Genomic DNA, 15,880 nt, shown 5'->3' on the forward strand with positions numbered 1-15,880 from the left:
GAGGCGGATAGTTTCAGAAATAGAGGGTCCAGATTGTCAAGCCCAGCTGATTTATACGGGTCCAGGTTTTGCAGCTCTTTCAGAACATCTGCTATCTGGATTTGGGTAAAGGAGAACCTGGAGAGGCTTGAGCGAGGAGCTGCGGGGGGGCGGAGCTGTTGGCCGAGGTAGGAGTAGCCAGGCGGGAGGCATGGCCAGCCGTTGAGAAATGCTTGTTGAAGTTTTCGATAATCATGGATTTGTCGGTGGTGACCGTGTTCCCTAGCCTCAGTGCAGTGGGCAGCTGGGAGGAGGTGCTCTTGTTCTCCATGGACTTCACAGTGTCCCAGAACTTTTGGAGTTAGAGCTACAGGATGCAAATTTCTGCCTGAAGAAGCTGGCCTTTGCTTTCCTGACTGACTGCGTGTATTGGTTCCTGACTTCCCTGAACAGTTGCATATCGCGGGGACTATTCGATACTATTGCAGTCCGCCACAGGATGTTTTTGTGCTGGTCGAGGGAAGTCAGGTCTGGAGTGAACCAAGGGCTATATCTGTTCTTAGTTCTGCATTTTCTGAACGGAGCATGCTTATCTAAAATGGTGAGGAAGTTACTTTTAAAGAATGACCAGGCATCCTCAACTGATGGGATGAGGTCAATATCCTTCCAGGATACCCAGGCCAGGTCGATTAGAAAGGCCTGCTCACAGAAGTGTTTTAGGGAGCGTTTGACAGTGATGAGGGGTGGTCGTTTGACTGCGGCTCCGTGGCGGATACAGGCAATGAGGCAGTGATCGCTGAGATCCTGGTTGAAGACAGCGGAGGTGTATTTGGAGGGCCAGTTGGTCAGGATGATGTCTATGAGGGTGCCCTTGTTTACAGATTTAGGGTTGTACCTGGTGGGTTCCTTGATGATTTGTGTGAGATTGAGGGCAACTAGCTTAGATTGTAGGACTGCCGGGGTGTTAAGCATATCCCAGTTTAGGTCACCTAACAGAACAAACTCTGAAGCTAGATGGGGGCGATCAATTCACAAATGGTGTCCAGGGCACAGCTGGGAGCTGAGGGGGGTCGGTAGCAGGCGGCAACAGTGAGAGACTTATTTCTGGAGAGAGTCATTTTTAAAATTAGTAGTTCCAACTGTTTGGGTATGGACCTGGAAAGTATGACATTACTTAGAGAGGAGGCTTCTGATGATGACATGCATGAAACCAAGGCTTTTTCGATCACAGAAGTCAACAAATGAGGGTGCCTGGGGACATGCAGTAGTTGTGTAGTTGTGGTCAGTAGTTGTGTGGCCAGTAGTTGTGTGGTCAGTAGTTGTGTAGTTGTGGTCAGTAGTTGTGTGGCCAGTATTTGTGGTCAGTAGTTGTGGTCGGTAGTTGTGTGGTCAGTAGTTGTGTAGTTGTGGTCAGTAAATGTGTGTTCACTAGTTGTGGTCAGTATTTGTAGTTAAGAGTTGTGTGGTCAGTGGTTGTGTGGTCAGTAGTTTTGTGGTCTGTAATTATGTGGTCTGTAATTGTGTGGTCCGTAGTTGTGGTCAGTAGTTGTGTGTTCTGTAATTGTGTGGTCTGTAGTTGTGATTAATAGTTGTGTGGTTGTGGTCAGTAGATGTAGCCACTTTTTGTGGTCAGTAGATGTGTGGTCACTTGTTGTGGTCAGTAGTTGTGGTTAAGAGTTGTGGGGTCAGTAGTTGAGTGGTCTGTAATCGTGTGGTCAGTAGTTGTGCGGTTGAGGTCAATAGTTGTGGTTGTGGTCAGTAGTTGTGTGGTTGTGGTCAGAAGTTGTGATCAGTAGTTGTGCGACCAGTAATTTAGGTCAGCAGTTGTGTGGTTTTGGTCAGTAATTGTGGTCAGTAGTTGCGGTCAGTAGTTGTGTGGGCAGTAGTTGTGTGGCTGTGGCCAGTAGTTGTGTGGTCAATAGTTGTGTGGTCTGGAGTTGTGGTCGGTAATTGTGTGGTTGTGGCCAGTAGTTGCGGTTGCGTGGTCAGTAGCTGTGGTCTGTTGTTGTGGTCTGTGGTTGTGTGGTCAGTAGTTGTGTGGTTGTAGTCAGTAGTTGTGGTCATTAGCTGTGGTCAGTAGGTGTGGTCAGTAGCTGTGTGGTTGCAGTCGGTAGTTGTGTGATAAGTAGTTGTTGTCTTCAGGGGAATCTGGTCCTAGATCAGTGGTTAGGTTAGTATCTCAAGGGTCAAGTTAGGACTGGGTCAGGGGAATCTGGTCCTAGATTAGGGGATAGGTTAGTATCTAAATGGTATCTAAAGTATCTAAAGGGTCAAGTTAGGACTGGGTTAGGGGAATCTGGTCCTAGATCAGTGGTTAGGTTAGCATCTAATGGTTCAGGTTAGGACTGGGGCAGGGAAATATGGTCCTAGATCAGTGGATAGGTTAGTATCTAATGGTTCAGGTTAGGACTGGGGCAGGGAAATATGGTCCTAGATCAGTGGATAGGTTAGTATCTAATGTTTCAGGTTAGGACAGGGGCTATGGGATCTGGTCCTCCTAGATCAGTGGTTAGGTTAGTATCTAATGGTTCAGGTTAGGAATGGGGGCTATGGGATCTGGTCCTCGATCTGTGGTTAGGTTAGTATCTAATGGTTCAGGTTAGGAATGGGGGCTATGGGATCTGGTCCTAGATCAGTGGTTAGGTTAGGATCTAATGGTTCAGGTTAGGAATGGGGGTTATGGGATCTGGTCCTAGAACTGTGGTTAGGTTAGTATCTAATGGTTCAGGTTAGGAATGGGGGCTATGGGATCTGGTCCTAGATCAGTGGTCAGGTTAGTATCTAACGGTTGCAGTTCGAAATGGGGGCTATGGGATCTGGTCCTAGATCTGGGCTGGGGAGGGTTATGTAACAGGAGTTATCAGATGAGATTGTAGCTGACCTGACAGGAAGTCGAAAGATCACCCCAACTCAACACACTCAACACACACACACACACACACACACACACACACACACACACATACACACCCACACACGTGCACACACACATACACAACACACACACACACACACACACACATAACACACACACACACACATGCCCACACACGCATACACACACACACACACACACACACACACACACACACACACACACACACACACACACAAACACACACACACGCCCACACACACACATACAGCTGAATCAGCAGTTTCGAACCAGCTAGTTGGAAATCATGGATACAATATTAAACCTAGTCTTGGACTAAAACACACTTTCCATGGACATTACCCATAATGCAAGTTGAGTCCAGGGCCCGTATTCACAAAGCGTCTGATGGAGATTGACATCCAGTGTTATTTCATTTAATATGTTTATTTGAACAGGGACAGTATAAAATCAAATCAAATCAAAGTTTATTTGTCACGTGCGCCGAAAACAACAGGTGTAGTAGACCTTTCAACAGTGAAATGCTTACTTACAGGCTCTAACCAATAGTGCCAGAAAAGGTATTATGTGAACAATAGGTGTCGTGGACGATCGTTACAAAATATAACACTTACAAGAACTTGTGAATTCAATATAGGCTTTTAATACAAACATATCAGAAGCCTAGATGGTCCGCGGAACACACACTTTCCCAGAGCTCTGTATTTATACACACACAGTATATGAGTCCATTCCATATGTTAATGGGGTTACTTCCCTCAGTCCATCTGCCACCATTCTATCCCAATCTGTGCATCCTGCTTGTTCAGCTCGCTAACGCCCATATTTGCTTTCAGTCAAGTTATAATGGTGACAGGACCTCTTCATGTCCCAAAAAAAATACATGCCCATCTTATCCTATGGGCCCCCTTGTGTTTATCTTGGTGTGGTATTTGGTATGTCTGTCCTTATTAGGACTAGTAGACTATGTGCCTCTTCTCTTCATGTCCTAAAAATATATGTCCTATGTCTATAGTCCATCAGTTGGTCATTTGGCTGACCCCTTCCTTTGTGTGTCCCTCTGACCTTGGTATGTCCAGCTGTCCTATGCTCTCATGGCCTTACTTTGGCTTCCTGTCCTATACAATAGACAATGCATTTTACCAGAATGGCAAATCACTCTAAGTGTATCTTTCTCTTGTGGTACAGTATTAAGTTTCTCCCTATATGTACATCTGGCTCCCACATAGGTAGATAAAGAAATAAAACAACAGTAAAAAGACAGGCTATATACAGTAAAGAGGCTAAATACAGTAGAGAGGCTATATACAGTAGAGAGGCTATATACAGTAGCGAGGCTATATACAGTAGAGAGGCTAAATAGAGTAGAGAGGCTATATACAGTAGAGAGGCTAAATACAGTAGCGAGGCTATATACAGTAAAGAGGCTAAATACAGTAGAGAGGCTAAATACAGTAGAGAGGCTATATACAGTAGCGAGGCTATATACAGTAGAGAGGCTAAATAGAGTAGAGAGGCTAAATAGAGTAGAGAGGCTAAATACAGTAGAGAGGCTAAATACAGTAGAGAGGCTATATACAGTAGAGGCTATATACAGTAGAGAGGCTAAATACAGTAGCGAGGCTATATACAGTAGAGAGGCTAAATACAGTAGAGAGGCTATATACAGTAGAGAGGCTATATACAGTAGCGAGGCTATATACAGTAGAGGTTATATACAGTAGAGGCCATATACAGTAGAGGCCATATACAGTAGAGGCCATATACAGTAGAGGCTATATACAGTAGAGAGGCTATATACAGTAGAGGTTATATACAGTAGACAGGCTATATACAGTAGAGGCCATATACAGTAGAGGCCATATACAGTAGAGGCTATATACAGTAGAGAGGTTATATACAGTAGAGAGGCTATATACAGTAGACAGGCTATATACAGTGGAGGCTATATACAGTAGAGGGGCTATATAGAGTAGAGAGGCAATATACAGTAGAGAGGCTATATACAGTAGAGAGGCTATATACAGTAGAGAGGCTATATACAGTAGAGAGGCTATATACAGTAGAGAGGCTATATACAGTAGAGGCTATATACAGTAGAGGCTATATAGAGTAGTGAGATTATATACAGTAGAGGGGCGATATACAGTAGAGAGGCTATATACAGTAGAGAGGCTATATACAGTAGAGGCTATATACAGTACAGAGGCTATATACAGTAGAGGCTATATACAGTAGAGAGGCTATATACAGTAGAGGGGCTATATACAGTAGAGAGGCTAAATACAGTAGAGAGGTTATATACAGTAGAGAGGCTATATACAGTAGAGGGGCTATATACAGTAAAGAGGCTATATACAGTAGAGGCTATATACAGTAGAGAGGCTATATACAGTAGAGAGGCTATATACAGTAGAGGCTATATACAGTAGAGAGGCTATATACAGTAGTGAGTCTATATACAGTAGAGAGGCTATATACAGTAGAGAGGCTAAATACAGTAGAGAGGCTATATACAGTAGAGGGGCTATATACAGTAGAGAGGGTATATACAGTAGAGGGGCTATATACAGTAGAGAGTTTATATACAGTAGAGAGGTTATATACAGTAGCGAGGCTATATACAGTAGGGGTTATATACAGTAGAGGCTATATACAGTAGACAGGTTATATACAGTAGAGGCTATATACAGTAGAGAGGCTATATACAGTAGAGCGGCTATATACAGTAGAGAGACTATATACAGTAGAGAGGCTATATACAGTAGAGAGGATATATACAGTAGAGAGGTTATATACAGTAGAGAGGCTATATACAGTAGAGGCTATATACAGTAGAGAGGCTATATACAGTAGAGAGGCTATATAGAGTAGTGAGATTATATACAGTAGAGGGGTGATATACAGTAGAGAGGCTATATACAGTAGAGAGGCTATATACAGTAGAGGCTATATACAGTAGAGAGGCTATATACAGTAGAGGCTATATACAGTAGAGAGGCTATATACAGTAGAGGGGCTATATACAGTAGAGAGGCTAAATACAGTAGAGAGGTTATATACAGTAGAGAGGTTATATACAGTAGAGAGGCTATATACAGTAGAGGGGCTATATACAGTAGAGAGGCTAAATACAGTAGAGAGGCTAAATACAGTAGAGAGGCTATATACAGTAGAGGGGCTATATACAGTAGAGAGGCTATATACAGTAGAGGGGCTATATACAGTAGAGAGGTTATATACAGTAGAGAGGTTATATACAGTAGCGAGGCTATATACAGTAGAGGTTATATACAGTAGAGAGGCTATATACAGTAGAGGGGCTATATACAGTAGAGAGGCTAAATACAGTAGAGAGGCTAAATACAGTAGAGAGGCTAAATACAGTAGAGAGGTTATATACAGTAGAGAGGCTATATAGAGTAGAGGGGCTATATACAGTAGAGAGGCTAAATACAGTAGAGAGGCTAAATACAGTAGAGAGGCTATATACAGTAGAGGGGCTATATACAGTAGAGAGGCTATATACAGTAGAGGGGCTATATACAGTAGAGAGGTTATATACAGTAGAGAGGTTATATACAGTAGCGAGGCTATATACAGTAGAGGGGCTATATACAGTAGAGGGGCTATATACAGTAGAGGGGCTATATACAGTAGAGAGGCTATATACAGTAGAGAGGTTATATACAGTAGAGAGGTTACGTACAGTAGACAGGCTATATACAGTAGAGAGGCTATAAGACACCGGTTTGTCAGGCTGATTGAGGTAGTATATACATGTACATGTGCTTAAAGTGACTGTGCATATATGATGAACAGAGAGTAGCAGTAGCATAAAAGAGAGGTGTACTATATATAACACAAGTGTCAGAAGTGACTGTGCATATATGATGAACAGAGAGTAGCAGAGGCATAAAAGAGAGGTATACTATATATAACACAAGTGTCAGAAGTGACTGTGCATATATGATGAACAGAGAGTAGCGGTAGCATAAAAGAGAGGTGTACTATATATAACACAAGTGTCAGAAGTGGGAAGTGATGCGTTGCACCAGATTTAGCCAATAGCTCTTTTACATCTGCAGTCCTCGACATACATAGATATATGCTATGTCATGTTATGTTATGTCATGTTATGTCATGTCATGTCATGTCATGTTATGTTATTCTCTATAGATCCTGTTGGAGATGGACAACCAGGGTTATGTTCTGTTCTGTTATTCTCTATAGAACCTGTTGGAGATGGACAACCAGGGTTATGTTCTGTTCTGTTATTCTCTATAGATCCTGTTGGAGATGGACAACCAGGGTTATGTTCTGTTCTGTTATTCCCTATAGAACCTGTTGGAGATGGACAACCAGGGTTATGTTCTGTTCTGTTATTCTCTATAGATCCAGGCTATGCTGATGCCAAAACGACCAATCAAACTGAGGCTGGAGCCCCATAGCTACACCCCTAGCAACACCACTGCTGCCTTTCTGAGGAGTCCACTAACAACATGACCAAATGCAGAAGTAACCTACCCTACAGTACCCTACCCTAGAACACCCTACCCTACCCTACAGTGCCCTTCCATACCCTAGAGAACCCTACCCTACAGTAACCTACCCTACCCTAGAACACCCTACCCTACAGTACCCTACTCTACCCTAGAACACCCTACCGTACCCTAGAGGACCCTACCCTACACTAACCTACCCTACCCTACAGTAACCCACCCTACCCTACAGTACCCTACTCTACCCTAGGACACCCTACCCTACAGTACCCTACTCTACCCTAGAACACCCTACCCTACAGTACCCTACTCTACCCTAGAACACCCTACCCTAGAGTACCCTACTCTACCCTAGAACACCCTACCCTAGTACCCTACTCTACCCTAGAACACCCTACCCTACCCTACAGTACCCTACTCTACCGTAGAACACCCTACCCTACAGCACTCTACTCAACCCAAGAACACCCTACCCTACAGTACCCTACTCTACCCTAGAACACCCTACCCTACAGTAACCTACTGGATAAGAGCGTCTGCTAAATGACTTAAATGTAAATGTACCCTAGAACACCCTACCCTACCCTACAGTACCCTACTCTACCCTAGAACACCCTACAGTACCCTACTCTACCCTAGAACACCCTACCCTACAGTACCCTACCCTACCCTAGAACACCCTACCCTACAGTACCCTACTCTACCCTAGAACACCCTACCCTACAATACCTTACTCTACCCTAGAACACCCTACCCTACAGTAACCTACTCTACCCTAGAAGAGTACCCTACTCTACCCTAGAACACCCTACAGTACCCTACCCTACCCTAGAACACCCTACCCTACCATACCCTACTCTACCCTAGAACACCCTACCCTACCCTACAGTACCCTACTCTACCCTAGAACACCCTACCCTACAGTACCCTAGAGTACCCTACTCTACCCTAGAACACCCTACCCTACCCCTACAGTACCCTACTCTACCCTAGAACACCCTACCCTACCCTACAGTACCCTACTCTACCCTAGAACACCCTACAGTACCCTACTCTACCCTAGAACACCCTACCCAACCCTAGGGTATACCACCCTACCCTGGAGGACCATACCCTAGAGTTTCCTATCCTACCCTGGAGTTACCCTACCCTACCCTAGAGTATACAACCCTACCCTACAGTAACCCACCCTACCCTACAGTACCCTACTCTACCCTACAGTACCCTAGGACACCCTAGAACACCCTACCTACCCTACTTACCCTAGAACACCCTACCCCTACCCTACTTACCCTAGAACACCCTACCCTAGAGTACCCTACTCTACCCTAGAACACCCTACCCTACCCTACAGTACCCTACTCTACCCTAGAACACCCTACCCTACAGTACCCTAGAGTACCCTTCTCTACCCTAGAACACCCTACCCTACCCCTACAGTACCCTACTCTACCCTAGAACACCCTACCCTACCCTACAGTACCCTACTCTACCCTAGAACACCCTACAGTACCCTACTCTACCCTAGAACACCCTACCCAACCCTAGGGTATACCACCCTACCCTGGAGGACCATACCCTAGAGTTTCCTATCCTACCCTGGAGTTACCCTACCCTACCCTAGAGTATACAACCCTACCCTACAGTAACCCACCCTACCCTACAGTACCCTACTCTACCCTAGAACACCCTACCCTACAGTACCCTACTCTACCCTAGAACACCCTACCCTACCCTACTTACCCTAGAACACCCTACCCTAGAGTACCCTACTCTACCCTAGAACACCCTACCCTAGTACCAACTCTACCCTAGAACACCCTACCCTACCCTACAGTACCCTACTCTACCCTAGAACACCCTACCCTACAGCACTCTACTCAACCCTAGAACACCCTACCCTACAGTAACCTACTCTACCCTAGAACACCCTACCCTACCCTACAGTACCCTACTCTACCCTAGAACACCCTACAGTACCCTACTCTACCCTAGAACACCCTACCCTACCCTACAGTACCCTACTCTACCCTAGAACACCCTACAGTACCCTACTCTACCCTAGAACACCCTACCCTACCCTACAGTACCCTACTCTACCCTAGTACAGTACCCTACTCTACCCTAGAACACCCTACCCTACAGTACCCTACTCTACCCTAGAACACCCTACCCTACCCTACAGTACCCTACTCTACCCTAGAACACCCTACAGTACCCTACTCTACCCTAGAACACCCTACCCTACCCTACAGTACCCTACTCTACCCTAGAACACCCTACAGTACCCGACTCTACCCTAGAACACCCTAACCTACCCTACAGTACCCTACTCTACCCTAGAACCCCCTACAGTACCCTACCCTACCCTAGAACACCCACCCTACCATACCCTACTCTACCCTAGAACACCCTACCCTACCCTACAATACCCTACTCTAACCTAGAACACCCTACCCTACAGTACCCTACTCTACCCTAGAACACCCTACCCTACAGCACTCTACTCAACCCTAGAACACCCTACCCTACAGTAACCTACTCTACCCTAGAACACCCTACCCTACCCTACAGTACCCTACTCTACCCTAGAACACCCTACAGTACCCTACTCTACCCTAGAACACCCTACCCTACCCTACAGTACCCTACTCTACCCTAGAACACCCTACAGTACCCTACTCTACCCTAGAACACCCTACCCTACCCTACAGTACCCTACTCTACCCTAGTACAGTACCCTACTCTACCCTAGAACACCCTACCCTACAGTACCCTACTCTACCCTAGAACACCCTACAGTACCCTACTCTACCCTAGAACACCCTACCCTACAATACCCTACTCTACCCTAGAACACCCTACCCTACAGTAACCTACTCTACCCTAGAACACCCTACCCTACCCTACAGTACCCTACTCTACCCTAGAACACCCTACAGTACCCTACTCTACCCTAGAACACCCTACCCTACAGTACCCTACTCTACCCTAGAACACCCTACAGTACCCGACTCTACCCTAGAACACCCTACCCTACAGTACCCTACTCTACCCTAGAACCCCCTACAGTACCCTACCCTACCCTAGAACACCCTACCCTACCATACCCTACTCTACCCTAGAACACCCTACCCTACCCTTCAATACCCTACTCTAACCTAGAACACCCTACCCTACAGTACCTTACTCTACCCTAGAACACGCTACCCTACAGTACCCTAGAGTACCCTACTCTACCCTAGAACACCCTACCCTACCCCTACAGTACCCTACTCTACCCTAGAACACCCTACCCTACAGTACCCTACTCTACCCTAGAACATTTAACATTAACATTTAAGTCATTTAGCAGACGCTCTTATCCAGAGCGACTTACAAATTGGTGCTTTCACCTTATGACATCCAGTGGAACAGCCACTTTACAATAGTGCATCTAGGTCTTTTAAGGGGGGGGAGGGGGAGAAGGATTACTTTATCCTATCCTAGGTATTCCTTAAAGAGGTGGGGTTTCAGGTGTCTCCGGAAGGTGGTGATTGACTCCGCTGTCCTGGCGTAGTACAGTACCCTACTCTACCCTAGAACACCTTCCCCAACCCTAGGGTATACCACCCTACCCTGGAGGACCATACCCTAGAGTTTCCTACCCTACCCTAGAGTACCCGACCCTACCCTGAAGTAACCTACCCTACCCTCGAATTACCCTACCCTACCCCAGAGTATACAACCCTACCCTAAAATATACTACCCTCCCCTTGAGTTTCCTACCCTACCCTGGAGTAGCCAACCGTACCCTGAAGCACCCTACCCTACCCTAGAGTAACCTACCCTAGAGTACACTATCCTAGAGTTTCCTACCCAACCCTACAGATTCTCACCCCACCCTGGAGGACCCTACCCTACCCTGGAGTATACCACCCTACCCTGGAGGACCCTACCCTACCCTGGAGGACCCTACCCTAGAGTTTCTTACCCTACCCTGGAGCACCCGACTCTACCCTGGAGTATACCACCCTACACGGGAGGACCTGTATACTACCCTACATTTTCCTACCCTACACTGGAAATACCCTACCCTACCCTAGAGTTTACAACTCTACCCTAAAGTATACTACCTTAGAGTATTCTACCCTACCCTACCCTAGAGTATACTACCCTACTCTGGATACACCCTACCTTAGAGTATACTACTCCACCATAGAGTACACTACCCTACCCTGGAATATACGACCCTACCCTAGAGGACCCTACCCTACCATGGAGTACCCACCCTACCCTGGAGATACATAACCTAGGGTACCCCCCAGAAATGTCCGGGACTTGCAGGTGCCTTAGTGGAAGAATGGGGTAACATCTCACAGCAAGAACTGGCAAATCTGGTGCAGTCCATGAGGAGGAGATGCACTGCAGTATTTAATGCAGCTGGTGGCCACAGCAGATACTGACTGTTACTTTTGATTTTGACCCCCTCTTTGTTCAAGGACACATTATTCAATTTCTGTTTGTCACATGTCTGTGGAACTTGTTCAGTTTATGTTTCAGTTGTTGAATCTTATGTTCATACAAATATTTACACAGTGAGAGGACGTGTCTTTATGTATTGATATATTGATTGATTGATGTTATTTATCAAGACATATTCACAATTTCATTAAACTAGGCTCCCCAGTGGCACTGTGTTTCAGTGCTAGAGGCATCACTACAGACCCTGGTTCAATTCCAGGCTGTATCACAGCATTGTCCAGTTTTGGTCAGGTTAGGCCATTATGGATGTAAATACACAGTCTTGGTAACTCGCCTGGTCCTATTCCAAACCACTGATCCACTCTCCACACTTTCCAGTTCTCTTGTACTTTCCGCGTTCATAAGCACAGTGCGGAGAATCTCTGGTCACCAAGTTCACCTCCTTCACACAGAGCGAAGTTTACCTTCATATCCTGATACAAAACAAACAGTCGAAGATAGCAGCCACCAAACAAGTAATCAGAAAACATTTCTCAATCTGGCCCAGAACCAATTCCATGTGTGAAGCAGGTGTCCTCCGGTTTCTGGAACCAAATATTAACCCTTCCCTTCCAAGGGCTTAACTCTGTTAAGTGTTTACATTTTAGGAAATAAAATAAAAATATATATATTTTTTTGATCTGAAGATAATATTTCAACTTAGAATTAGTTGGAATTGCAGGCTCACACCTTAGATCTTAGATAACTTCCCTTTTCACCTAATTTAACACTGTATATTTACAGAACCAGTCAAAAGTTTGGACACACCTACTCATTCAAGGGTTTGTCTTTATTTTTTACTATTTTCTACATTGTAGAATAATAGTAAAGACATCACAACTCTGAAATTACACATATGGAATCATGTAGTAACCAAAAAAGTGTTAAACAAATCCAAGTATATTTGAGATTCTTCAAAGTAGCCACTTCCTTGTCTTGATGACAGCTTTCCTCACTCTTGGCATTCTCTCAACCAGCTTCATGAGGTAGTCACCTGGAATGCATTTAAATGAACAGGTGGGCCTTGTTAAAAGTTCATTTGTGGAATTTATTTCCTGCGTTTGAGCCAATCAGTTGTGTTGTGACAAAGTAAGGGTTGTATACAGAAGATAGCTCTATTTGGCAAGAATAGCTCAAATAAGCAAAGTGAAATGCCAGTCCATCATTACTTTAAGACTTGAAGGTCAGTCAATGTGGAACATTTCAAGAACTTTCAAAGTTTCTTCAAGTGCAGTCGCAAAAACCATCAAGCGCTATGATGAAACTGGCTCTCATGAGGACTGCCACAGGAAATGAAGACCCAGAGTTACCTCTGCTGCAGAGAAATTGCACTAAATCAAATCAAATTTAATTTGTGATGTACTGGGCTGTATTCACTACCCTCTGTTGCCATACCAGGCAGTGATGCAACCAGTGCTCTCGATGGTGCAGCTGTAAAAACTTTTGAGGATCTGAGGACACATGCCAAATCTTTTCAGTCTCCTTAAGGGGAATAGGTTTTGTCATGCACTCTTCACGACTGTCTTGGTGTGTGTGCTTGGATCATGTTAGTTTGTTGGTGATGTGGACACCAAGGAACTTGAAGCTCTCAATCTGCTCCACTACAGCCCCATCGATGATAATGGGGGCGTGCTCGGTCCTCCTTTTCCTGTAGTCCACAATCATCTCCTTTGTCTAGATCACGTTGAGGGAGAGGTTGTTCTCCTGGGACCACATGGCCAGGTCTCTGACCTTCTCTCTATAGGCTGTCTTGTCATTGTCGTTGATCAGGCCTACCACTGTTGTGTCATCAGAAAACTTAATGATGGTGTTGGAGTCGTGCATGGATGTGCAGTCATGAGTGAACAGGGAGTACAGTAGGGGACTGAGCACGCACCCCTGAGTGGCCTCCGTGTTGAGGATCAGCGTGGCGGGTGTATAGTTACCTACCCTTACAACCTGGGGGAGGCCCGTCAGGAAGTCCAGGATCCATTTGCTTAGGGAGGTGTTTAGTTCCAGCAAACTTATTGATGAGCTTTGAGGTCACTATGGTGTTGAATGCTGAGCTGAGGTCAATTAATAGCATTCTCATATAGGTGTTCCTTTTGTCCAGGTGTGAAAGGGCAGTGTGGAGTGCAATAGAGATTGCATCATCTGTGGATATGTTGAGGCGGTATGCAAGTCGGAGTGGGTCTAGGGTTTCTGGGATAATTGTGTTGATGTGAGCCATGAAGTAGCCTTTCAAATCACTTCATGGCTACAGATGTGTGTGCTAAGGGTCGGTAGTCATTTAGGCAGGTTACCTTAGTGTTCTTGGGCACAGGGCCTATGGTGGTCTGCTTGAAACATGTTGATATTACAGACTCAGACAGGGAGAGGTTGAAAATGTCAGTGAATACACTTACCATTTGGTCAATACTTGCTCAGAGTCCTTTTATTCTGTCTGGGCCTACGGCCTTGTGAATGTTGACCTGTTTATTAAAGGTCTTATTCACATCGGATGCGGAGAGCGTGATCACACAGTCGTCCGGAAACAGCTGATGCTCTCATGCACGTGTCAGTGTTACTTGCCTCGAAGAGAGCATAGAAGTAATTTAGCTTGTCTGGTAGGCTTGTGTCACTGGGCAGCTCTTGGCTGTGCTTCTCTTTGTAGTCTGTAATAGTTTGCAAGCCCTGCCACATCTGACCAGCTCATTCAATGCGGTCTTAGTGCTCTTAGCCTCTGACTGTGGCGGTATGTAAACAGCTATATAAAGAATACAGATGAAAACTATCTCAGTAGGTAGTGTGGTCTACAGCTTATCATGAGATACTCTACCTCAGGCAAGCAATAGCTCGAGACTTCCTTACACCGTGCACCAGCTGTTATTTACAAAAATACATATACCGCCGCCCCTCTTACCTGACGCCGCTCTTCTGTCCTGCCGATACATCGTATAACCAGCCAGCTGTATGTTGACGCCGCTCTTCTGTCCTGCCGATACATCGTATAACCAGCATGTATGCTGACGCCGCTCTTCTGTCCTGCCGATACATCGTATAACCAGCATGTATGCTGACGCCGCTCTTCTGTCCTGCCGATACATCGTATAACCAGCATGTATGTTGACGCGGTTCTTCTGTCCTGCCGATACATCGTATAACCAGCCAGCTGTATGCTGACGCCGCTCTTCTGTCCTGCCGATACATCGTATAACCAGCCAGCTGTATGCTGACGCCGCTTTTCTGTCCTGCCGATACATCGTATAACCAGCATGTATGTTGACGCCACTCTTCTGTCCTGCCGATACATCGTATAACCAGCATGTATGTTGACGCCGCTCTTCTGTCCTGCCGATACATCGTATAACCAGCCAGCTGTATGTTGACGCCACTCTTCTGTCCTGCCGATACATCGTATAACCAACCAGCATGTATGTTGATGTTGTCGTCGTTCGGCCACAACTCCGTAAAACATAAGATGTTTGTTTTTAATGACGAGGTTAGAATGTTGTTTTATGAATTAAACAAAATAAAATAAGAAGTTAATTTGACACACACAAAAAAAATTGGCGGTATTAGACTTCAGAATTGCATTGGGGCAGACTTCTATTCCACTGTACAGCGTTACCTCTGGATCTTGGGTCCATGAAATGTTTAGAGTTTACACAATAATAGCGTTGTAGCTCTTATTGCAGGACTTTTAACCTTGAGAAATCACTTCACAATTCCATAGGTAATGCTGTACATTAAAATATGAATGTTCAATTGGCACTATAGGCTGAATTGTGAGGTATTTCGATGCTAGTATTTGTGTAAACTCTTTAGAATTGTAATCTGTGGGAAATCCCCTCATATATCCATAAGTTTCTTTAAAAATATCTATATATTTAACCCGGCAAGTCAGTCAAGAACAAATTCTTATTTACAATGACGACCTACCCCGGCCAAACCCAGACGATGCTGGGCCAATTGTGCACCACCCTATGAGACTCCCAATCACGACCAGATGTGATACAGCCTGCATTTGAACCAGGGACTG

This window comes from Oncorhynchus nerka, linkage group LG15 (genome assembly GCF_034236695.1).
Source record: "Oncorhynchus nerka isolate Pitt River linkage group LG15, Oner_Uvic_2.0, whole genome shotgun sequence".
NCBI classification, from domain to species: Eukaryota; Metazoa; Chordata; class Actinopteri; order Salmoniformes; family Salmonidae; genus Oncorhynchus; species Oncorhynchus nerka.